This window comes from Panthera onca, chromosome D3, assembly GCF_046562875.1.
Source record: "Panthera onca isolate mPanOnc1 chromosome D3, mPanOnc1 haplotype 2, whole genome shotgun sequence".
Taxonomy (NCBI): domain Eukaryota; kingdom Metazoa; phylum Chordata; class Mammalia; order Carnivora; family Felidae; genus Panthera; species Panthera onca.
This window is the reverse complement of record NC_138350.1, coordinates 44388225-44415088: the sequence shown is the minus strand read 5'-3', so window position 1 is coordinate 44415088 and position 26864 is coordinate 44388225. Positions and strand designations below refer to the sequence as shown.

Here is a 26864-nt window from a genome sequence, read left to right as displayed (position 1 = left end):
AGAGAAGGGAACCAGCATTTATTGAAAGTGTGCGATGTTCTAGGCATTTCACCTATGTTTTAGGATTAATTGTTTTCCCCCTAAAATTCATATGTTGAAATCCTAACCTCTAGTACCTCAGAATGTTACTGGATTGGGAGACAGGGTCTGTAGAAAGATAATTAAGTTACAACAAGGTCATTAGGATAGGTCTAGTTCAACCTGACTGGTCTTATGTAAAAGAAGAGATTAGGACACAGACACACACAGAGAAAAAACCATGTGAAGACTCAGAGGGAAGACAGCCATCTATAACCTAAGGAGAGAGGCCTCAGAACAAATCAACCCTGCTGATACCTTCATCTATGACTTCTAACTTTCAGAATTGTGAGAAAATAATTTCCTTTGTTTAAACCACCAACTCTGTGGTATTTATTAGGACAGCCTTAGCAAATTAATACAACATATGTTATCCCATTGACTTTTCTGCACAAACAAATGTTGGGTCATTGGGGTTTTTGGTTTTTAGTCTTTTAAGTCTCCTTTAGTTTTCAATTTCCACTTGCATCTCCCTCTCTTTTTTTTAATTGAAGTTTAATTAACATACAATGTTCTATTTGTTTCAGGTGTACAGCATGGTGATGATGCTTCTATACATTACTCACTGCTCACCATGGTAAGCATAGTCACCATCTGCCACCATACAACATTATTACAGTATTATTGACTATATTCTCTATGCTGTACTTTTCATCTCCTTGACTTATTTATTTTATTCCTGGAATTTTGTACCTCTTAATCCCCTTCACCTATTTCTCCATCCCCCACCCACCTCCCCTTTGACAATCACCAAGTTTGCTTTCTGTATTTAAAAGTCTTTTTGATTTTTTGTTTGTTTGTTCATTTGTTTTTTAGATTCCACATGTAAGTGAAATCATACGGTAATTGTCTTTTTCAAACCAATGTATTATTATCATAATTTGTAGGTAAGAAAACTGATGATTTGAGAGATAAGTAACTTGTCCATGGCCCCCAGGTTGTCAAATAGCTTGGCCAGGCTTCAAACCTAGTTCTGCTGGAGGATACCTGATATATGGTAATATTGTAACAAATATTAACTCTTGTCATTTATTATTGCTATTGGCCTCAGAAAGATAATATCCAATTCAGATAAGCACACTACCAAGAGATGAATTTTATGTAGATTAATGGAGGTATTTCATGTAAAGAAGGAAGGAAATATACTGGTTTTCTTGTAGGAAAAGCAGGAACCCAAGTCCCACAAATATTGCTCAAACTCAGCATGAAGTTGACCTTAGCTTCTTAGCCATAGGTTATTATAGAAGCCTCCAAAATACATAGTTTTAGATATCAAATGTACATTGATTTATAAGCAGAATAAGAGGTCTTTTTGGTGGAAATATGTTCTGTAGGGATAGTGTTAGAATGCATTTACACCCACTCTAAAACCCAAAATTCTTTTCTAAATAAGACCTTAGAAGTGTTTGCCCTAGTCAGTCAAAATGGCCAAAGATTAAAATTTATGTTCACAATTGTTTTAAACCAAGATATTACTCTCTGGCTTCTCAATCATATTTTTATTCTTTTTGTACATCTCATCAAAGCATTTCGATTAGAACAAGTCATTGAGCAGAGAAGCCAAAATAAATAGTTGATTTAAATTACTACAGTGAAGGGACCACAGTTTCAGTCAGGCCTAAGTTATGGGGACTTTTAATGATTCTATGAGGTTCTAGTGTTTATGGAATTGGCTTGTACATTGATTGTTTTTTTCTTCCTGATTTATTTCTGATTTCTAAAGTCAACCCATGAATTTCTTAGTCTGTCTGGTCAGAATTTTTTTTTTTTTTTTTTTTTTTTTAATTTTTTTTAACGTTTATTTATTTTTGAGACAGGGAGAGACAGCATGAATGGGGGAGGGTCAGAGAGAGAGGGAGACACAGAATCTGAAGCAGGCTCCAGGCTCTGAGCTGTCAGCACAGAGCCTGACGCGGGGCTCGAACTCACGGACCGCGAGATCATGACCTGAGCCGAAGTCGGACGCCTAACCGACAGAGCCACCCAGGCGCCCCTGGTCAGAATTTTTTGATGGCTTCTCAGAGGTTCCAGACTCTGAGAACCTCATAGATTTGCAAACCTCATGGCTTGCTTTGCCTTGGAACTCATTAACTCCTGTCACTTAGCCTGAAGCTGGTGACCTCTGCCTAGCAACCTGGCCACATTACCCATGTTTGCTATATAAGAACCAGAGGTGCCATCCAGCTCCACTGTTTCCATCTCTGCTTCTGGAATGGACCAGACGATGCTGCAGTCAAATGGAAATAAAGCTAGAATACAATCCATCCACAATGTAATCTTCGTTCATGTCTTTCTGGGTGTATCAGGTGATCTGGGTGGATCAGGGGACATCATGGAGTGGTTGAGTGCACAAATTTTGGGCATGGGCAGAATTGGTTCCAATGTCAACGGCCACCTACGAGTCACATGACTCTGGGAATGTTACTTAATCAACCGGGACCTCAGTTTCCTTATTCATTTTTTTCTTCCTTATTTGTTAAATGGAAATAACAACTATGTTGCGGGTTTGCTGAAAAGATTAAGAAAGTAACATAGGTGAAGCATCTGGGAAAGTGTCTGACATGTGGTAGGTGCCTAATAATGAAGACCGTAAACAGAAGTTTGATAACTTCACCTAATATAACTTCCAATGCTTGCTGTGTGGTTGAAATTTCATTTGCAACACAACAAAGCCGCTTATATTTCTACAGGGAAAAAATACCATGGCAGCCTGATGTGCAGTTGGGATTTAACCTCACATAAGACCCAAGAGTCCCTATGGAGGGCATTCTCCATGTGTTTCAAACTTGGTGCATCATCCACCAAGCATGTTCCCTCCGGAAAAGCAGGAGACCGCCCAAGGTTTGGATAAGTTCAGGGAAGCATCTGAACTTTTTGGGAGCTGTCCCATCAAAACTGGAGTTGTCTGGGTTTTGACCGCTGGGGCCAATATTCTTTTCTGTCTGGACTTTTAAAAAAGATCAGAACATTGGGTTAGTATTCCCAGTTCTCTGTGTCATTAGAAGCTCTTAAGCACGAAGATTCCACTAATTTCAACCAGAATTTTGTGGGTAAAAGACATGAGTAATGTGAGAAAATGAATGAGGACATTGGCACTCACTGGGGGAAGTTAGGAACTTCAAGGAGAAAAATAAAAGCTGTCTTCATCAGCCAGCCTAAGTTGGAGGGGTTTTTAGGATATGTGATTGTTCCCAGCACCCTGTTTTGAATCTCTCTTACATTTCATAAAGTCAGAAAGTTTGGGTTTGAATTCTGTTCGAATATTAACAGATGGGGTGACTTCTTACAGCCTTCCAAGCCTCAGTTTCCTCATTGGTAAAAGGAAATATTAATAAGTATTCTATAGGGCTGTTGATTTGTTCGTTTATTCATTCATTCAGTTGGTCTGGCACATAGCGAGCACTCAGTAAATAGTAGCTCCCAGAAAGTTTCTATGGAATCTTTGTAATTCCATGTACCTGGATTTCAAGGAAAATTTCACATTTGTGTCCCAACTTTTTTTATTTTGCTTAGGAATACATTTTCACCTTTATAAAAAATGCATTTGACCCTTTAGAGCCCTCAGAGAAATTTTTTAAATAGAAAAATGTGTGTCCTTCTAAAATCAAACCAGTGTTGGGGCACTTGGGTGGCTCAGTCAGTTGAGCGTTAGACTTCGGCTCAGGTCTTGATCTTGCAGTTCATAAGTTTGAGCCCCAGATTGGTCTCTGTGATGACAGCTCAGAGCCTGGAGCCTGCTTCACATTCTGTGTCTCCTCTCTCTGCCCCTCCCCTGCTCACACTCTGTCTCTGTCTCTGTCTCTCTCTCTGTCTCTCTCTCTCTCAAAAATAAACAAACATTAAAAAAATTTTAAATCAAACCAGTGTTATTGAACCTCACTAAAATGTTAGTTAGGCTCAGTCTGTATGTTTTTCAATTCACTTTAATTACCACTCATACAACTTAGCTACATCCAAATGTGTCTACAGGGTCAAGCCATCAAATGGCTTGACATTCAGGAAAGAAGCATGCTCAGTGACGAAGAGCACAGGCCCCAGCTCCATGAGGGTCCCCAGTGCTGCTACATATACTGCACACCATGAGGGTGAGCAGAGTGTATGCAGCTGTTTGCCTTCATAGAGTTTATGACTTTGCATGGCTTTTAATACTTCCCTCAAGTAGTATCATTCGCCTCTCAAACTTTAATAATTCTTTTTTGAGTAGTGTCTTTCTGTTCTCCCCTCCCCCCCCCCCATCATTTTGATTTCTAGTCTATTGTCTTTCAGAGTCTGGAGTATGCTCCTGATTTATCCATGACTGAATCTTGCACTACCCTGAAGAAAACTGTGATTTGAGTAAATACCGCACATTGCTTTCATTAATATGTCACATTAAATTTAAAATCTCAAGTGCAAATCAAAAGTTGGACATCTTAACATTGTTCATACTTCAGGAAAGTCTGCGAGCTGGGAATAATTTTTTCTCATGGGCCAAACACACCACACACACACACACACACACACACACACACACACACACACGGCAGATTCTTATGGTTCCCAACAGTTTTGTTTTGCTTTGTTTTGTTTAACCTCCTCACCATCAAGCATATAGCTCACCCCATGAATGAGCAGCATTTTCTCCTCAAGGGCAGTGATTCTGTGGGTAGGGCCACATGTAATTTGAAAAAGTATATTCTCCCACCCCATGGTATTGAGAATCATGTCTCCAATTGCATCAAGAGAATAGGATTCCTTCTGCCTGCTCTGATGGCTTTATTGAGAAAAGCTTGGCCAGAATTGTCATGCTTTGAAGTCAGCAAAATCAGCACCTTAATCTGTTTTAGAGATAAAGGGTCCCATTGGAATTCTTTCTTGAGAGCTTGCCTGAATAGTTACCCTCGACATCCCTGTTTCACTCACAGCCTTTCTGCTGTCATCATGCACTCACCATAGTGACCTGTTGCTAGGTCAGTGATGTCCCCTGATGGTACCAGGAAACCTTCCCAGCCCCTCCTTCTTGTAGAGAAACAAAGAGAAGGATCACTAGACAAAAGCTTGAGATTTCCTTATGAAAACATAATGATTCTCTGAGAGATTTTATAGCAGGCCCAGAATAAAAACAAACAAACAAAATAAAAGAAAACAAACAGAAAATGTTTTCCTCATATTCATTCCATGAAGAGTTCAAATTTCTCAACAGCAAAAATAAGTCAGGAAGGCTTATAAGGGAAACAGAACAAAGCAAAGCTCTTGGGGAACAATTCTGAGAATGGCCCACTTCCTGGCCTCGTGTGAACTGTCACCTAGGAGAAGGCACAAAGTGAGGACATCATTCATGGCCTGCCTCCTATCCTTCTCATTTCCTCCATGAGAAGAACAAAACTGACATAAAGCAAAAAGAGATGGGTACCACTCACCACGTCAGGAAAGAGAATCAAAGAGCAAGAGAAAAGGAAGAGAGGGAGTGACCGGTCACATCCAGGGGCCTAAACAGAAACTCATTTTCCAGGAGAGGAAGACTTTGTCCAGCCCCTCACGTGGGATCTGGGACCTCCAGGCTGCTGAGTTTGGGGCTGGCAGCAGCTTCTCAGAATCTGCCTTTTGAGAGTAAGTGATGCTTTCCTTCCAATAGATTTGACTAAGCTAATTATGCCTTTGCAGTTGTTCCTACTTAGAGGGAAAGGGCAGCATTTTATCAAGAAGATGGTTTTTGACTGCTTGTGTCAACCTGCTCTCCTCTTTTTTGAGAACTGCCAGTTTCCAGAAGTCATTTCCTCCCGGTCTGGAGTTGCAGGTACAATAGCACACAAAAAAGAAGAAACGAATAATCATCATCATCATCATCATCATCATCATCATCATACTACATAATAATAACCGTGGCCAATTCTATGACCAAATATTGAATTTATTTTTTAGCCTTCATAGATATTAATAGTTGCCACTGACACTAACTGACCTGGTTTCTCATTACAACAAAATACGATTTTTCTGGAATGGATTTGGGATTCTCCCACAGAATGGTGGGAAAAGACAGGCAGAGTAAGAACATAGTTGGGCAGGGAAATTTGAGTAGGTTTCTTAGCAACCTGTTAGATTCACATTTGAGTAAAGAATCCGACTAATTTGGAAATACTGCTTATCAGAAACATGACTACTGTTCAGTGGAAAAGTGTGTGCCTAAAGGAGAGTTAAGCTGCTGTGGGTGACTAAGTTCACAGGCATTGTCTCCTGTGGCAGCATTCTGCAGATTTAAAACAGGTGGATGGCCAGTAATTTGCCTTTTGTGAAAGTAACATTCTGTTAAATGTGATATTAATATATCATATTTCTCCAAGAGCAGGCCATGCCTTGCAGGCTTCATCTAACGAATTCTCCCAACATCCCAGGAGAGCGGAACATGAATGGGAAACTGATTTGTTCATATGTGGCCAGTAAAGTTCATGATTTCCTAACAGGAAAATGGAAATTCCCCCCAAAAATAACAACAACAACAAAACCAACTATACTGCCAAGGTAGGGATTCTGGCGAGATGTTCGAAGGGGGTGAGGTAGTAAACAATGATGTGAAATTCAACTTTGAAGAAAAGTTTGGGGAGAGCTAACAGAAAGCTAGAAGGTGGGGTGAGTGAGGAAGAAATCTTGGGTGCTTTGGGAGGGAGAGAGGTTGAGAGAGAGAGAGAGAGAATGGGAAACTGACTCTGTGTGACAATTCTTACACAATTAGGTTATTATTTATACAGAAAATTATGCTCCCTTGAGATTTGGTTGAAGAGTCCTCTTCAGTCCTGTTTTTAATGGAAACATCTTACTGTTTATTAATAACAATAGCTACCATGTAGTGGGTGCCTACAAAGTGTGGTCGGGCTGATTGCACAGAATCCCTCCAACAACTGGATGACATCTGCATTCCTGTTATTCTCATCTAACACAAGAACCTGCTGTTGAATGACTTTCTGAAGTCTCAGGGGTGGTAAAAGTCAGGGCCAGGGGCCAGGCCCACTTCTGTCTGCTCGTAAAGCCTCTGTTCATACCCACGGCATTATGTATTCCTCGTCTTCTCAGGGCAGGTGAGGCATAGCTAGAAGGAAAACAGAGGTCACATTTAGAGGGGCTGAATAATGAGAACAACTTATACCCAAACTTTAGACTTTAAACTGTTGACTCGAACACAGGCGCTGGTGGAAGCAAAGGGATCTGGTAAAGAGAGAAGAAAATCCATATGTGGTAATAACACTGTGTAACTCATTTGTGTGGAGCATCCAGAGTTGTAATGGATCACGTCGTCAGTGGAGGCTCAGCCATGTCGTGTGACATCATGCATGTAGCTATCACCGCCATGGCCTTGGTGGTTTGTCTCTGTCAGCCACAGGGCTGATTGAGTGGGAGAAGAGCCCATCTCCCACCAGTGATAGAATTTTTTTAGACTTGCCCTGTCCATTTGTTAAATGTTTATTTATTTTGAGAGAGAGAGAGAGCATGTGCATATGCACACAAACTGGGGTGGGGCAGAGAGAGAGGGACAGAGAGAGAGAATCCCAAGCAGGATCCGCATTGCCAGCACAAAGCTCAACTCAACACTCGAACTCATGAACTGCAAAATCATGACCTGAGTGGAAATTGAGAGTTGGATGCTTAACCAACTGAGCTACCCAGGTGCCCTATCCTTGTCCATTTTTCACAGAACTCCATGTTATTACTTTGTTGACCCATGAATTGAGCTATAGCCGTCTTTCTCTGCTCAGGGATTTAGCCCAAGCTGCCAAAGGGGTTCAGTTAGAAGGCAACTGGTGTGTGCCCACCCAGTGTGGCATCCACAAGCATCCTTCCTACCAACACCCCAGTTAAGGTTTCTCCTGTCAGAATGAGCTCCTCTCCTGAGGGCTCCACCCCAGAGTCATGGGGTGGCCCTAATCTAAGGTCTAGGTCCTGCCATTGAGCATTACCTCAGATGCTCCTTGTGTTATCTCACTGAGTATGTTCTTTAGTTTAAGCCATTATGAAAATAGAACTCAAGCAGCCTATTTCTGCAGGCCTGAATTTCAGGTGTGAATCTTGGGCTTATACTTGCTAGCTGTGAGATTTGGGACAAGTCACTTAAAAATAGACATACAACACCTTTCTAAATCTTGGTTTCCTTATCTGTTGTATGTGGATACCAGCAGCTAACTGAAAACCAACTTTATTTTTTTTTTTCTAACATCCCATTTGTAGGACAAAAAAATAAAAAACAAGAAGTCAAATTCAATTTTGGGGTTTCTTTTATAAGCCAATTTTTCAAACTCACCTGTGAAGATTTAGCCTGAACTCCTATGCTCCTGGAGCTACATCTCTAATTATAACATCCTTGTAGTTGCAGGTTTTAAGTTAATGAAAATGGTTTCATGGAAGATTTTTGTAATCTTCACGTAATCCTGTGAAGTAAGTGGATTTGCTTCTTATTCCCACTTTACAGAGAAGGAAACTGAGAACTGAGGCTTAGTGTTTTGTTTTTTGGCTTTTTTTTTTTTTAAAGCAACTTGCCCTGAACCTCACAGCTCCTCAAGTAGAGCTGATCCTCAAACCCACGTCTTCTGGCTCTGATCCTCAGTGCTTGTCCCATGGCCCATGGCACTGAGGTCAGTGATGACCCAAATGATGATCTAAATGACTCTGAGACTGAATGTGATTCCAAATCTTCAAAGAGATTCTATTTGATCATTCTATTGCACAAGCAAAGTGGGCTTGAAATCTGTATAAAGATTTTTTTTTTCAAAAATAGCAGATGAACAATCACTGGTTATAGAACATTCCATGTCTTAAACATTCCTATATAAGTCTCTGCCCCAGCCATCAACATGGAGTGGGGGTCTGGGGGCAAGGTGGTGACCAGACATAGATTCACCATTTGGAGGAAAGCATAGAAGAGCTGTCACAGAAACTTAAAACAGCACATAGCAGGAAATGAGAAAAAAACATTATATATCGTAATCCTGTTTCTGTCTCTAAGGAACAAATGCGAAAACAGACGCCTATGGCTTTAAGAGAAACAGTCATCCTGGAGCGTGTTGCAGGTGTTAAGGAAAAGAATGTTTCTCGTGCCTTGGTTCAGGGGATTCCCAAAGGCACACTGTGTCTGCTTCCAACAGCCCACAGCCTTCAAGGTGAGTGTTATCTGGTATGTGCTTGTTATTGGGTATGAATGACTTGGGGAGGAAAGCACCCACCCCTTCCAGGGATCTGGCTCCCCATGATGGCTCCATCACTTCATCTCTGTGGGGAGATGGTCACCCAAGGATTCAGGGTCGTTGCAAAGAGCCTGCTTCCAACCTTCCTCTTCCTATTCCTCTTTGGCACCTCAATTTGTTCCTAATTATTTTCCTGTTTTCCCTGCTTCTGAAGAAAGGGCTGCACCAGGGAGCACTAGGTAACACACACTCAGGCTCTTCCTAAATCAGGCATCACCACTGTAAGCCCTCTTCTCCATTAAAGGCAAGAAATGAATCATGAGATGGGCAGGGCCTAACCACCACCCTGCCTTGGTCCAGCTAACTCTAATGGTATGAAGGGAGTCCAAATGTTGAGCTAGCTGTTCAGTTCCTCTTGAGGAGATTCAGTTCTGTTCATCTGGATTTCTTGATCTTGGCAAACTTACCCACTTCAAGACATCAGGCATGTTACCTGGAATGCTACATCCAAGAACCAGGGGTTTTAGAGTTCATCTTACCTTGTCATTCTCGGTGTGGTCCAGATCTATGGGCTGCTTGTTCTTAGTCATGCTTATTAAGAACTGTGTTCTCTTAAAGATCAGCAATCAGACCTTAAGTGCCAAATCCCATTTCCTTGTGCAGTTTCCATCTTTTCTTAATTTCTCGTGGTAATGACCCTGTTGGGAGGGTCCCATCCTGATTGTCCTTCTTCCTCTCCATACAATGCTTTAATCTTCTTAGTGATCCACTTCTTTCTCTTTTCCTCTGAATATATTTTACTCTTGGTCCTCTAGTCTTCTCTCTGCACATTAGCCTTTGGTAAGTTCACCAACCACTGCTTTAAGTGTCGACTCTATGTAAATAACTCTTGAATTTATATCTCAAACTCCACAAACCTCTTCTTGTCAATATTCAAGTCTGTAGTGTGGCATTGGAAATGTGAGTTGGGAAAAAAACATGAAGTAGATTCCACATTTACAGTTTGACAGATGAATTAGCCTATAGACATGCCTGAGGTCCATATCATTTAATTGTGGTGGAGATCTCACCAATTTGCCCTAACCTACTTTCCTTTCCTTTTCTTCATGTCATTGCACTTGGACTACTGTAAGCTGCTCCATCCTCCTGACCCATGAGCACAATTGTTCACATTGTCTCCTTCATGAAATGCACACTCCTTTTCCCCCCACCTCTATCAAAACCCTACCTCTAATTCAGCACACATGAACCATTGGTGTTTCTCCTTCATTGCCTTAAAAAAAAGGAGAGGGAAACCTGAATGACCAAAGGGGTGGCTGGATGAGCAGAAGAATGGGACTGTAACAGATCAGGCTCCTCCAGAAGAGGGGGAGGTCTCAATGGGACCTGCCCATAGGTTAAGGGAACAAAGATGATCAATGTTCCCCAACCTTAATTCTTTCTACTACCCACTGCTGCACTGCCAATACTTAGTAAAATCCAAAATGCCTTTAAGTGACCACATGTCAAAGAGTTAAATGCTATGTGGGAGAGGATTCAATGAAAGTTCTTAAACTATTAAAAAAAAAAACCTACTCAAAAGAAGTAAAAAATACTGGTTGATAATTTGAGAGACACAGAAAATATTTTGACCATATTAAGTTCATGGACAGTGACTTATTTTAGGCATTATTGAAAATTTTTAGTTTAAAGGACAACTATTTATCAGTGACATGTATCATACACTGTCTTTTACCCTATATTCTATCTGCCTCTCACTTTCTACCTTGTCCATTCAGCCAGTTGGAGTGTTCACATGGTTTCCCAATTCTCTTTTGTTCCAAGCAAATTTTGGAGAGGGGGAGAGAGAGAGAGAGAAGCAAGCAGGGGAGGGGCAGAAGGTGAGAGAGAATCCTGCCTGACGTGGGTCTCCATCTCACGACTGTGAGATCACGACTTGAGCTAAAGTCAAGAGTTGGAAGCTTAACTGACTGAGCCACCCAGGCACCCCTGTGCCAGAAATATTTTTATATTTTTTCTTATTTTTTTTAAATATGAAATTTATTGTCAAATTGTTTTCCATACAACACCCAGTCATCTAATTTTATATTTTTTCCTGTTATTAAATTTTGTGGAAGAAAAATGGGAAATGGGGAAATTGAGCTGGCAAATGGCTTTGCATGTATACTAATAAATATCCCACAAATGAATTTCTCCTTTTAATCTATTATTAGTCATTAGTGTTACTGGGTAAATACGCTAGTGGCACGTTTTATTTTCAGACCTCCTAAAACTAAATCTTCTCCTAGTGTACTGAACTGCTTTGTTAGTTATCCAGGGAAATCCGTATGTAGTGGGGATTTGAATACATGAATTTAACTTTTTACATAGTGGCTTAAAAAACTGTCTTGACATTAGTAAAATTACACAGTCCCCACACTCAAGCCTCCAAGATAGGATGTCTGATCTAAGAAGCTGTATTGGGGAAGGACAGGGAGAATAAGGCCACATTCCTGAGCTTGTTATTAAGGCACATCATTTGCATATTCTTCCCCCACCTCCCCAAAGCCTCTGGCCCCTGATTAGAGGTAGAGATATTGGGGTGGGGAGCTGGGACACCCAGGCTATGATTCTGTGCTCCATGATACCATGCTGCCCCTTGGCCTCCAGCCATCTACCTATCTGAGACCCTGTAAGAACCCATGCTTATTCTCATTACTAGTGAAACACCACAATTATATGGTATATAATATGGTATATATAATATGGCTCCATCAGTGACCACATTTTGCATGTGAAAAATAGCATGTTATAAAAATTTAATAAGGCATTAGCAAATGAGATCCTGAATCTCATTTTTTTTTCTTGCAAATGAGAGCATGTTCTGTATCTAAATCCTGAGTATAAGCCCCTCCCCACACTCTAATTATGGATAATCAACCTTTCAAAAGCGGAAAGAGAGTCTAGTGTCTGACCCCTGTTTTAAATGAAATAATGTATGGAAGTACCTGGTCACTAGTAAACACTGACACCCAGAAAATGGCACCATTCATTCCCATCATTAACCCTGAGGGTTCTGTGAGTCCCTCTGAGGTCCTGAGGATGGATGTTGTGTGAGGTCTCATGCCACCAAAAACTGACCAACTTGTCTTTTGCACCTTGTACTTCTCCCTCACTGCACTTGTTGTATGTTTAAGACCAACTATCTCTGAAGCTTGGGAAATCCTGATATCTGCACCGATGGGAAATCACGGCTTGGCTCTATTCCTTTAACATCTGCCCATTTGCTAAACTCTAAGCTCCATTAAGGGCTGGGACCCTGTTGGTTTTGTTTCTTCATTGAGTCTCTAGGGCCTAGAGTAATCCTGGCACTTAGTAGGCACTCAGCATTAATACATGGTACGCTGGCTCCTGATCCAGCCATGTGTTCTCAATCCTCTGATTTCTGCTATAAATAAATACAAGCTGTTCTCATGGATTTGATGCTTCTTGACTCATTCTCCCACAGGTCATGTAAGGCGCTTCACTGTAGGACAGTGATTTGGCTAAGACTGAGTTTCCCTCCCACACAGTAACTCATGGGAGACACTGGATGGCCTTTTCTTTTGTGTGCTCAAAAAACACATCCTTTGCACATAGGGGACAAATTGCTTAGGTAGAGAACTTTCGGGAATGAGGAAGTTCTGTAAACAACCAGTTTATTTCAGAGTTCGGTAAACATCCCGCAAACACTAATAACTGTTAGTTAATATCTGCAAATGCATTATATGGTCTGGAATCAATTTCACCCCCTTTTTTGCTTGTTTTTAAGTAATGGAGAGTTTGTAGGATAATTTTAATTGACTTTTCTATTTTTCATCTGTACCTAAGCTCAGACAAAAGGGAGCCAACAGTTCCTTTATGAAACTTTTTGTTGCCAAATAGCATTGGGTCTTTTCGATTGTGTGGTGCACACCCATTGTTAATTATGCTGATTGTTATCCATAATAGAGTAACAAGTGATAAGGAAGGCTCTGGCTCTGAAGCTTGGGAAATCCCCTTTTCCAGGACAGACAGGAAACCACAGCCTAGGCTTTGATTGACCTTGAGCTTTTTTCTCACCTTCCTGGCCCCTCTCTCACCTTCCACTCTCCAACATTCAAACACATCCATCCTCCACTTGGCCATAAATGACAGGAGGAGAGCTTCAGTAAAAGTGGGAAGTGATTTTACCAAAAATCATTTGGAGATCATAGAATTTGGAGGTGGGAAATTATCTAGAGTTCTAATATTTCATCTAATTTCTTAATTTTACAGGTAAAGAAAGTGGATCCCAGAGTGGCTAAGAGATGAGGCAAAACCAGAATGGATTTGAATTCTCTAGGCAAAGCCTGCAAGAGGAGCCCACTGCTCCACTGAATTCTCCTGTACAAGTTGAAGCTCATGTGGAACAGAATCTACAGTGAGAGATACTGAATGGTCCTTTTGTATACTTTGATCTGAAAGCTTCCCAACCTCTAAGGCATATTTTAAAAGTAGAACTAAAGAGAGAGACAGAGATGGTAAGTACTTGACTTAGATGTTGGATGTAGTTTCCTAGTTATGCTGGAATTCCTCTTGATTCTATTCAACTAAATGAAGACCTAATTACCATTATGCGTGATTTTTATGAAAGGTTGAATGACTTAATTAGCTTGGCTTTTACGGTAACCTGAAAAGATTCCCCACTGACTCCTGTGTTTTGACAAAGCTCAAACACTGTTATAGATCAAAGGGAAGATAACATGAAATCTGGATATGTCAAGGGTGCTATACTGAAAGCCTCCTATAAATGGGTAATTGAGGAGCTGTTTCCAAGCTGGACTCCTGACCCCAGAGGCTGTAACATCAAGGACAGAGATAACCACAGTCTGGGGTGTCTGAGCCCTGGCTGCTAGGAGAAATGGATCCTTACCCACACACCCCTGAGTATGTGATCGTCCTGGCAATGGTTCAGATTATCAACCAACTGCCATGCCTCTTGTAAATGTGTCCTTCAGAAAGGAGCCCTCCTTGCATGCCGAAGTTTTTATTGCTTTCCAAGGTCTTAGGCTTCTTTCAAAATCAACATTCTCTTTATTTATTATTGACGTTAATATCAGCCACACCAAAGCCATCAATGCCAAAGTTGTTAACCTTGCTAATGTTAATTTAAGCCATATACTCTCATTAAACCGATATTGGTTACTAATAATGTTTCATCTAAATATTGTGTGTGGTTGTATTTAAAGCAGAATACCTTGGTTGAAACACCAACTGTATTGAAATTATTTTAAATTATAGTTTGTATTTTAAATTATAGTTTGTAATTAGAAGAAAATAAGAACTTTTTCTTTTGAAAAAATCTCATACTCTTAAGGACCATTCTTATAACACTTCTGAGATAATCAAAAGAAATAACATGTTTATTTTTAGGTAACTAGATAGATGTCCATGTATAAAATTTCCAACAATCCAACCTTGTGAATTTTAAATTCTTGGGATTATTTTTTTCTTTGGCCCCTTTCATTAAAATTTACTAAGGTTTTATTATAATCATTATCAGGACTTTTCCAAGGGGAACTGAGACCCCATAAATATCTCACAATTATACTTAGATGCCACATGAATCGATCAGGTAAAAACCTGAAAGAATCATTACCTTTTCTTAGAATTTTTCCAGCAGGAACAGCTGTGAAGAGGGCGTTTTAGCAAGTAAGTGCTAAAAGATAATACATGTTCCAATCTTTTCTGTATAAAAGGATCTGCTCTGAAATCTTGAGAAATGGTAAAAAAAAAAAAACAAAAACAAAAAAAAAAAAACCCTAAAAGGATATTTAGATCTGTTGTTATTTAAAGATGCTATCAGAAAATCATAAATATCTCATTTCTGTAGCACTTTAGTTTTGTCCTCCAAAAGGATCAAACAGATCTGTTATAGAGTCATGCAGCAATTTATAAATCTTCGAACATGTGTGCTTAATGGAGAAAATAGTAGACCATTTATGGATGTACAGTGGCACTATCTATTAAATCATGGATTTTACAAAGTAGGCAGAGGACGCTTTCTGGTTTCAACCTGTGAAGGTCAAGGTCTGCAGCGTAATTCTGACATAGAATCTGGTATACCAAGAGCCATTCTCACAGCTTGCTTCAGTGTGGCCTCTGCTACCTCATTCACAGGCTGTTTAGATAACTAGCCACACCTGACCTGAGGGGCATGGCTGCAGGTTTACTTGGAAGCTAATGGACATTCTGTCCTCTCTTGGGAGAAGGGAGAATGTTGGACTTGTTTAAAAATTGCTTGCCACTTTCGAAGGTCAAGTAGAGATTTTCCTCCTAAAGAGAATATATGTTAGTTATAGAATGTATCAAGACTACACATCTCAGTCCTCCAGTCCTTTTCAATTCCTATCCTTAAAAAAGACAAAATGGGGGGCGCCTGGGTGGCGCAGTCGGTTAAGCGTCCGACTTCAGCCAGGTCACGATCTCGCGATCCGTGAGTTCGAGCCCCGCGTCAGGCTCTGGGCTGATGGCTCGGAGCCTGGAGCCTGTTTCCGATTCTGTGTCTCCCTCTCTCTCTGCCCCTCCCCCGTTCATGCTCTGTCTCTCTCTGTCCCAAAAATAAATAAAAAACGTTGAAAAAAAAAAAATTAAAAAAAAAAAAAAAAAAAGACAAAATGGTGGAGCACCTGGGTGACTCAGTCGGTTAAGCGTTCCACTCTTGATCTTGGCTCAGATGGTGATCTCATGGTTGAGGAGATTAAGCCCCATATCAGGCTCTGCACTGACATTGTGAAGCCTACTTTGGATTCTCTCTCTCCCTTTCTCCCTGCCCCTCCCACACGCATGTGCTCATGCTCTCTCTTTCTCTCTCAAAATAAATATTAAACTTAAAAAAAAAAGACAAATGGAATGGAGAAGAAAGGGGAAGGCTGACTCTAAAACTGTCAGGGAAGTGTAAAGAAACCTCAAAAATCACAGGATAGGGTTTTTTTTATTATTCATTTTTTTAAATTAGCAAGCATATGATGCTGTGTAAAGAGACCTTACATACAATTACTGGCTCTTCTTATCTCTAGTAAGAATTCAATTTTGCAATAGGAGAAACTAGGTTATTGAGAGAGACACATTCAAGGTCACATAGTATTGGATATATGGACATGATGCTGGGAGGACATTCCAGTGACAGTGACATTTCCAGCAATCTCTGAACAATGTGTAACTGGTTCCTTCAGGTCTTAGCAGCCTGATTCATAAAAGGGAGACACATTACATAGAGTTGGCAGAAAAACTATAAGAAATCCAATTAAATTTGAATTTAAAATAAAAAACAAATAATTTTGTTGTTGTTTGTTAGAAACACACAGAGGGAAAGAGAGAGTGAACAGGGGAGGGGCAGATGGAGAGAGAGAGAGAGAGACAATCTTCAGTAGGCTCTGTGCTGATATGGGGTTCTATCCCACGACTGTAGGATAACAACCTGAGCCAAAATCAAGAGTTCGACACTCAACTGACTGAGCCACCCAGGTGGCCCAACAAATAATTTTTAATATAAGTGTGTTCCATGCAATATTTGGGACATACTGATACTAAAAAGTTATTCATTATTTACCTGAAATTCAAATTTAACTAGATGTCCTGAATTTTTATTTGCTAAATATAGCAACACTACATTAGTAGTGAATAATTTTATTTCCTTGGTTCTGTTTTTACGTGTTATTAAAGAATCTCTAATTTCTCTTAAAAACATGGTAAAAACATTCCATAGAGAAAGAATAGTCTTTTCAACAAATGGTACTGAAATAAATAGATATCTACTTGCAAAAGAATGAAGTTAAATTTCTGCCTCACATCAGGTACAAAAATTAATTCAAAATGGAACATAATTACATGTGGGAGCTGAAACTATGAAACTCTTAGAAGAATACATAGGAGCAAATTTTTATGACCATGGGTTGTGATACCAAACATACACATGAAAAAAGAAAAAAAAAACAGATAAATTGGACTTCATCAAAAAAAAAAAAATGTGCTTCAAAAGATAGCATAAAGAAGGTGAAAAACTATCCATAGACTGAGAGGAAATACTGCACATCATGTGTCTGATAAGAAAATTTATCCAGAAGAAATAAGCAACAACGCCTCCAGAAAGACAACCCAAATTTAAAGATGAGCAAAGGAGGGGCACCTGGGTGGCTCAGTCGGTTGGGTGTCCAACTTTAGCTGAGGTCATGATCTTGCAGTCTGTGAGTTCGAGCCCCGCGTCAAGCTCTGTGCTGACAGCTCAGAGCCTGGAGCCTGCTTCCGATTCTGTGATCCCCTCTCTCTCTGCCCCTCCCCCACTCATGCTCTGTCTCTCTGTCTCTCAAAATGAATAAACATTAAAAAAAAATTAAAGATGGGCAAAGGATTTGAATAGACGTTTCTCCAAAGAATATATACAAATGGCTATGAGCACATGAAGATGTTCAACATCATTAGCATTAGGGAAGTGCAAGCCCAAACTGCAATCGGATACCACTTCACACCCACTAGGATGCCTAAAATAAATGACAAAAATGATAACAAATGTTCATGAGGATGTGGAAAAATTGGAGCCCTTGGTCTTTGCTAGTGGCAATATTAAATAGTGTAGCCACTTTGAGAATATTAGTTACCATATAACCCAGCAATTCCACTCCTAGATATATATCCAGAGAGTTAAAAACATCTTTACAGAGAAACTTGCACATGAATATTCAGGAAAGAATTGATTATAATAGCCAAAAAGTTGTAACATCTGAAATGTTCATCAATTGACAAATAGATAAACAAAATGCGGTATATCCATACAATGGAATATTATTTGGCAATAACAGGGAATGAAATATTGATGCATGCTATAACATGGCTTAAAAATATCATATTATGTGAAAGAAGCATGTGACAGAGACAATACATTGTGATTCTATTTATATGAAAGACGTAATGTGTATTAGTAGTTTCCAGGGGAAGGGATAGTAAGAAGTGAGAAATGACTGCAAATGATATGGGTTTCTTTTTGAGGGAATGAAAAATGTTCTCACTACTCCATATATAATTATGAAGTACTTACTCTGAGCCACTCATTGTACTCTGGTGATGTAAGATGGTTAAGACCCCAACTCTGAGTTCTAGGAGCTTACAACCTAGTTGAGGAGAACAATACCTCCATTGATAAGTGCTGCAAAGCATTATGGGGCTTCTGCATACACACAAACGGGATGCAGTGAGTTGCTTTGCACAGAAAATTGGGTCTACATCCTCAACGTGGAATCTGAGGCAAGGTAGGCATTTGATAAATTGTTGATGAAGGAGAAAGAGAGGAAGAGAGGATGGTTAAAGGTGTGACTGTTTCAGTGACTCCTTCAGCTAAGTGTCTTAGTGAAACCTCTGATTTGTAATTAGCCTATCATTGACTCATTTTTGGGGAGTGTGCTAGGGATTGTGTGAAGTGCTAAGGACATTGCCACTACTGTTCCTGTGGAATTGGCTGCCTGGCCTGGAAGACAGTTAATAAACAAGCAATTAAAATAATGGAGGACGTAGGGTAATCTAAGAGTATAATAGGAGTGAGTCACTTAGTCTAGGGGTCAGTGGAGGCTTCCATGGGGAGTGACAGTTAAAGCATGACTTGAAGGGTAAGTAAAAGTTGGTTAGGCAAAAGGGGAAAGTGAAAAATGGTTCCGGGCAGAGGCAGCCATATCATTCATCTATATGCAAATAAATGCTTTCCTAATCTTTGAAGTGGCTTAAAGACAGTTTATTTGCTTAGATATTTTCACATCCCTCCACCCAGCAGTGTGGTTTATATGGCTCTTGATTTTCTAAACCTTTCCTTTTATGAATAGTACAAAAGTAAACTTCACCCTAGATCCCATCCATATTCAAATTTAATGAGACGCTAATCCAAAGGATTTAATTGTGTTGCTTTAAAATCATCCTGTTTGATAAGCAATGTTGTGTCCTTTCTATAGCTGAGGAAACTGAGCCATAAAGCATGCTGTGCAGGTGATACATTGAAGAACCACTCAGCCCACATCACACATGTTCCTTAGCCTGCCTGCCTCCATTGGAGGGCTATCCCAATAAATCCAGATTGCCTGCTGAGATGATCATCAAAAAGGTACATGGTGTATAGAATTTATAGAATTTGTATATATAAATTCTATCTTTCTGGTCATTTAGAGATCACCTGTGAACTAATAGACCAGTGCCTGGAGTTTATTTAAAGTGCACATTACTACTTAAAATAATGACTTTATTCATCTGGAATTGAGGGGGAATGAGGTGTGCCATAGAAGTATATTTCCATAAAATCGAACTTTACCTTTTTTAAGCCCAACACTTTTTACAAATGCAAGTGTTCGTGAATGTAAGTCATTCTAAAATAAATTGCATGCTCTGCATTCTTACCAGCATTTAACCTGATTACTCCTATGAATTTACCAGCATTTAACCTGATTACTCCAATGCTATGAGTATGGACTGTTTTCTATCATTTGCTGGTTATTATTATTTTTTTTGAAGTTCTCAGATTGTAATTTAATTCTTTTTTGTTGTTGGTCATTATTAATTATGTATTTGGCTCTATGCCAGGAACTGGGACTATATCAAGCAAAATACCTAACATATAGAAAATATATGCTTATAAGGAAAAAATATGCTTAAATACTAAGTTTAATATGTTCAGTAAATATGCTGTGTTGTGGGAATTCAGGGCAGGGGCTGTTCCATGCAAGTCCAAGAAGGAGTCATGGATAAGGTGAGGATTTTGATGGTAGAGGGAGAAACGTGATGTTGGTAGCAGGTGGTGATGGGTGACAGGGTGCTGTTTTTTGGGTTGAGAGAAGAAGGGGAAGCTTCCCAAGTCCCATAAACAAAGCATAAGAATGGTCAGGCAATGGGCAGTGCTGTGGGAAGTGGCAGAGGTGACACTGGAAGGGCACCCTGGAGCCAGCCAGGAAGGACCATGGGTGCCAGGCCAGTGAGGAGTATCTGAGGTTTCTAACAGTGAATGACATGATCTGCATTGGGTTTGATAAAGATTACTCAGGTACAGCCTGAAAAATGATGCGTGGAATGATGGTAGGCAGAGACTGGAAACAGAGACACCAGTTGGATATCTGTTAAAACAACACAGAGGGATAGGTGGAGGGTTGAATTGGTCCAGGAAGGAGAAGAGGAAGAGCTCAGTTTGAAGTGATGTCTAAAATGAGGTAGTAAAATATGGTCAAGGGCACAGGCCTTTGAGGCAGATCTGAGCTGGGACCAAGGCCTTGCTTCTTCCTAGATGAAGGACCTGGGGCAAACCACTCCACTTCTCCGTGCTTCCATGTCCTTGTCTGTAAAATGTGTTCTTATACTACACAGGATAACTGTGTAAGTAGTTGAGATAATAAATTAAGTTTCTAGCACTAACCAGGCAGTTTGCAATTTGGAGTTCTTTTCCTTCTCCTAATAGACCTCAGGCACAAGAGCATCAATTTTAGCAGATTCAGTGGTTTTGGAGAGCCCTCTCTTCCTGTTAGCTGGGCCTTTTCTGATGTCTTTGCTCATTCTTTTGTTCAACAAATATGTATTGAGTACACTCCGTGTGCTAGGCAATGTCACTAGGCCTGTCCCTGCCGGCTCTAGGATCCCCTGAGGATTGACTACTGTTGGCTGTGGGCTCAGAAATCAGAGCATGTTAGCATCCATCAAAGTGTTGTTAGGGCATATAAGTGTGTTAGTGTACGTACAGTAAGCAAGGCCCTCAAAGCCTGCCCTGTCATGTAGAGTGCTCAGATTTGGGGCATCCTTTCTGCTGCTCATACTGCTTTCCCCCAGACTGCTAGGTTCTCACTGGAGGATGCCACAGCCATGTGAAACCTTGCTCTCTGTACAGATGGTGGGGCCATGCTGAAAGCCTGCCGAGTATGGGAGAGAACACTTGCTTATGCTGCAGCATTACCTTAAGAAGAATGTATTGCAGGCAGAGGGCGTTGGGAACTGTCCAAGGAGCTGTACAATCCTCTCCTGGAGATGACTGGGACAAGAGATGTTCTCCCAGGCTAGCTTATGCACTGCAGCCACACATCACAGGAGAGGGGGATGGCTCACCCAATCCCCCACTCTAGTCCCCATGCTGTCCATGCTATCTTCTGCCTTGGGGGGAAGACTGTAGCACACATCTCCATAATGCATGACATCATCTCCCAAAGGCAAGGGCCACTCATGAGTTTTTGCTGGCTACGACCTCAGGACAGGACTTGGTGTTCTTGATAGAGAACATCTGTCCTAGGAGGCACAGTTGGGAAAGAATGAAGGATTTTCTGGGAGCCCGGCTGGCTCACTGAGCAAAGGCTAGGAGGCATTTGGTGAAGTAGCAGGAAGGCTGTGATACGTAAACATGATGTGAGTGTGCTCCTCAGGAGTGACTGGGAGTCTGTAGAAATGAAAGCCTTCTTCCTCCTCAGCCACAGGCAGGGAAAAGGAGCCTTGAAATATATGTATGTTTATTTGTTTGACTCAGTGGATAAACAGATCTCTATATTATGCTGGGAGTATGAATGAGTATCCATGGATATCATCTTCCCCTTCATAGTTGCTATTTGTACAAAATTCACTCTTTGTATAGATGATTTCCTCCCATCAAGTACCCCAATGCCCTGGAATCTGTTTATTTATGGAATATTTTTCCAAAGATTCTGAAAGCATCACAAAAAACAAAAGGGGCTCATCTGTGTTTCTGTGGAGATGGAGGAGTTATGTAACAGACTCTTATTTTCTACAAGCAAAACAAGGACACATGATATTCAACTGTGTCCAGCTAACCTGACTGGTAAGAATGACAGAAGCTTGTGAGGAACAAGTCAGAGGATAAGAGCTAGAACCTACAGGAAAAGGTTAGTAAAGAACTTAAATGTCTGTTTATCAGAAAGTCTATCCTGGCTTCACTAGCTTTGGAAGATCCATGGCTGTTGGGGCTCACCAGCTGGAAGAGAGAACAGAGGAATGATATGAGGAAGGCACTTGGAGAAGGTTCTTCCCACCTCACTTAGATCTCCTGAGATAGATAGGAATGATCTGAAGGTGCAGTGGATTTTCTTTCTTGGGCTCCCCAGCTACAAGGCTGGCATGGCTACTTGGGATATTAAAATATATGTATATATATACATATGTATATATATACACACACTCCCTCTGTATGCACAAGAGTGTGTGTGAGGGGTGTGATCACTTTGGTTGTCTCAGGATTGCTAGATCACACTTAATCATCTTTCAAGAATTGACACAAGTGAAACTTCCTCCCTGAGGCCTTTTCTATTCTTCCTGGCACCCACACCAGGTGGAATCTATCCCTTTGTTTCCCTACATTACTCCAAATATTCACTCTACTTTTATCCCACCTAGAACTCTGACTCCCCAAGTAATTCTGGTCAGGGATTGTCTGAGTTCTTCATGTAACCAAGCATCTAACACAGTCCCTGATACACAAGAAAGGATGCAAATTGAATAAATTAATTTATGTATATGCAACTTCATATCTCTATTTATTCACTCATATACAAATAGAAGAATATATCCTATGTCAAACATAAAGATACATAAACTGTATGTGAGATATGCTTGTGCTATGAAAACAGTCAAAGACATATCTGTTACCTGAGGACTTGAAAAGTATATTCTGCTGTTGGGTGGTATTCTATAAATGTCAGTCAGATCCTGTTGGTTAATGTCTTATTGAGTTCTTATATATCTTTGCTAATTTCTGACTAGTTGTTCTCTCAGTTGTTGAGAGAGAAACAGGTGTTGAAGTCTCCAGCTATCATTGTAGCTTTGTCTATTTCTCCTTTCTGTTTTATTGGTTTTTGCTCACATATTTTGCAGCTCTGTTTTTTGGTGCATACACATTCAGGATTATTATGTCTTCTTGGTAGATTGACCCTTTTATCATTACATAATGCCCCTCTCTATCTCTTGTAGTTTTCTTTGTGCTGAAGTCTACTGTATCCAGTAATAATATAGCCACTTCTGTTTTTCTTTGGTTAGTGTTTCTATGACCTACCTTATTCCATTCCTTTACTTTCAACCAGACTATATCATTATATTTGAAGTGAGTTGCTTGTAGACAGAATAGAGTTGGGTCACAATTTTTAATTTGTTATACAACAATAGATACCTAATGTTTCCACCTTCCAAACCCACAGAGCCCTATGATTCTACAGTAAGTGACCTTAAAGCATATGCTCAGCAAGTGAACCTTATTATAGCACATCTGCCAAATCTCTCTGGATTCCTCTCCTAACAAAAGATATGCTTCCCTAGGCCTCCCTAAGATCCACACTGAAAATCTTAGTTATTGTAATGTGAGTGGTTGGCCCAAGATTGCACATACCCAGAACTTCAAGGATGTTCTCAATGTTAGGCTTTGGGGAGGGTTATGGTGAGGCGTGGAAAGCTGGATGCAGGCTCTGTATATCTCATCATTCTTCTTGCTTTATATGCAAGTGTGGAGCCTTACTGCCTTTATGGGTACCCTCATGTGAATGCTCCTTGGCTGATAAAAAGTGTTCTATGTGGACCCCCCTTCACTTTCTCTCACTACCCTCTTGTCTGTCTTTCCCCAGGCAGTCTCTGCCTCTTTTTTCACGACCAAAGTTTTTGTTTGCCTTTTATTTCTGAGCTATGGGCCTTCCAATAACCTTCTCTTGTCTTGAAAATCTTTCAGCTTTCAGCATGGGATATGACTCACAGCTATTTTTCTTCTACCCCATTTTGCAGGGTAAAGACTTACCAGACCTGAGGTCAAAAGAAGGCACATGAGTTATTTTCACTTCAGGTAGAAGGATGTTGTCATTTTTCTGATTTTTCTTTCAAATGTCCACTAAAAATGTCAGATGTCCTGCATGAATCATTTTTGGAACTTACTATATATTTTTAAAGTGTGTCTATCTTCTTCCTGAATTTTCACTCCATCATCTAGCATTTTTTTTACAGATATAGCCTTGGAAGAGGCCAGGCCCATCCTAACCTTGACTCTTCTCAATTCCTGTTTTGTTTCCTTTGCTGCAGAAGGTAGAGACAACAGCAATTCTGCTTTATTTCACTTCACGCTCTGTGTTTGTTACCTTTTATTATCCTCTGCTCTTTGGTAGGTTTTGCTGAACCACGCTGGGCTTGCTTTGGTGTGTCACATCAATCTATACAGTGGTCAAGTGACAATTAACCCCCCCATCTCCTAAAAAGGAGTTTTAATTGTCAAGAGGGAGATGATACTGAGAACATGACATGAATTTTTCAAAAGTAGAACTGCTTCAAAAGGGAGAGTAAGTTTAAAAGATCCAGTGTGAGCCTTGAAAGGGACCTCAGAAAGCCACAGTGCTTGACTTTGTAGCCTAGACTCAAGTCTTACCTGCCCTGCAAATGCCCCCATTTGCTCATTACACCCATAGAGTGTATGCTCTAACATAGTGGATAAATTCTTATAATTCCAACCCCGCTGAAGTTGCTGCCTCAAATGGAATGGCCTGAGGCCCCAGAAGTAGGACAGGCAGGAATAGCAACAGAGCAAGGGAGGAAGAGCTTACTGGCTTTGCCACCCTCAGAGCCCCTCAGCATCCAGGACTCTCTCTGCCCTTAGTCTCCTTCCCAGAATCTTGAACCACAGGGCCTTGGGCCTCTGTTTCTTCTACACTTTTAGTCTCCCACATCATGACCTGATCCCCCTGAGCTTCCCTGGATGTGGGATCCCCCTCCTGGCCTGAACTCAACAAAGTGTGCCTGTCTCTGATGCTCACCCAACACTCACTTCCCAGCTGGAGAACAGGTTCTGGACTCACATATGACACTCCTCCCAGGGATACTGTGAGGCTAAAATGAGATTAAAGGATGTTCTAGGTTTGTGATGCAGGAGACTAAAGGTCCTAGGAAACAGAGCTCTAACACACAGTCACAGATCTGGGTCTATAACTCTCCAGTAGTCATTAAAAATGTTTCTGCTTATTCAGCAAGGCACATTTACTGGGAATTAGGAGAACCCATAAAACATTGTACTCTATTCAAAGTCTTCTTTAGATAAACCCTCTGAAGCTTTGAAGTATCCAGTTGCCAAGGATTTTTCATTACCCCTATCCCTCTTGGCAAAGTGCCTGTGTGTGTGTGTGTGTGTGTGCATGCACTGTTTTTTTGTTGTTGTTGTTTTGGGGTTTTTTTGGGGGGGTCTTGATAGATCTAAAGATCAACCTATTCCACAGAGGCAAATGAAGACTATTTTTATTTTGGATCACCAACAGAAGATATCTATACATCCCATTTGTGGTTCTTTCATTTTCCAAGAGCATAGTGCACTGGGAAGGGTCAAGGGCTGGGATTTAGAGACCTGGCTTCTGATGATGATTTTGCCATCAACCTGGTTACATGAACTTGGACAAGTCATTCACATTTTAGGCCTTGGATTTCTCCTGTACAAAGTGAAGGGGTAGACAGATGAGCTCTAAGCTTCCCTTCTAAAAGTTAAAGTTCTAATTCTAACTAAGTTTTCAACTGAAGACTCAGTCAAATGCAGTGCTTCCCCAATTCCCGGCTCCACCTGGGGTTGGCCTGGGGGTCAGTAACATGAAAAAAAAAAAATGACACCAGGATTCTTTTTCATCATGATCCATCGGACATTAACCAGTTTGGGTTTTTTGCATTGTGGAGAGAGGGTGTGCAAATGTGTGTGTTCATATACCTGAGTTCATAAATTTATGTGAACATGAACTCAGAAGGTATTTTTTTAGAGATCATCAAATCCTGTGCTTTTCAAACTCTTTATAAGCAGCAGAATCCTTTCTTCAGTGAAATTTTTTGCAGCCTCTGAACACATAAAAGACAAGAATGACCTTCTGCTACAGAAAACCAGAGCCCATATGCTTCTTGGTTCTTCTCCTCTTCCCCTGCCTCTCACCTTAACTTCAGAGGCTCTCCATAGAACCTGGAGCTTCTGGGCACCAGGCTGAATCATTCACAGGGAAACAAACTGAGGCTCAGAGAGACAGGGACTTCCTCAGGGTCATACACTAATTGGTGGGAAAGTGGGGTTTCTGAATGCCTATCCAGGCATCTTTGAACACATCATGTTATAATTCCTTTTATCGCCGTTATTATAAATGATTAGGTCCATAATTACAAGTGTACCAACACCACTGCAAAGAAGAACACTGTTGGGGTGGTGGGAGTTTTAACAGCATCTGTGTTAAGATTCAGGAAGCTCCAGGCTTATTATCCCCTGGCTCATCACAGGGGGACAAATATGTGAAGACAAATATGACCTTATTCCTAAAGTGCTTTTTAAAATGAGCTGTTAAGAAGAGTCTTGTTTAAAATGTTATTTCATATATAATTAAAGAAAAGAAATGGTCCAACAAGAGGCAAAACGAAATCTTTTCACTACCTCGTTTGGAAAATGTTCATGGAACACAACACCGCTAGTGGAGTAAGCTCACAAAATGGCACACTGAAACCTGAGGGCTCCTCAGTGTGGCCCTGGTGCACAGAGTATTTCTGGGAAACTCTGTATCAGTAATCATGATTGTATAGCTCCAGGGTCCAACCCTAGATTGCAAAATATTTCCCCTTTTGGACTTCAACTCAACGATAATTCAACAATGTGACATC

General features: G+C 40.6%; 1 long non-coding RNA gene across 2 annotated transcripts in view; it reads left to right on the top strand.

Annotated features, from left to right (window-relative positions):
- Positions 1-612: 612 nt before the first annotated feature.
- Positions 613-26864, top strand: part of LOC132665843 (uncharacterized) — a 57317-nt gene continuing 31065 nt past the window's right edge. For both annotated transcript variants that reach the window (XR_014135882.1, XR_014135881.1), the window contains exons 1-5: positions 613-1820; positions 2066-8481; positions 9050-9203; positions 13503-13747; positions 19202-19350. This is a non-coding gene — a long non-coding RNA (uncharacterized LOC132665843). The remainder of the gene's footprint in view (positions 1821-2065; positions 8482-9049; positions 9204-13502; positions 13748-19201; positions 19351-26864) is intronic.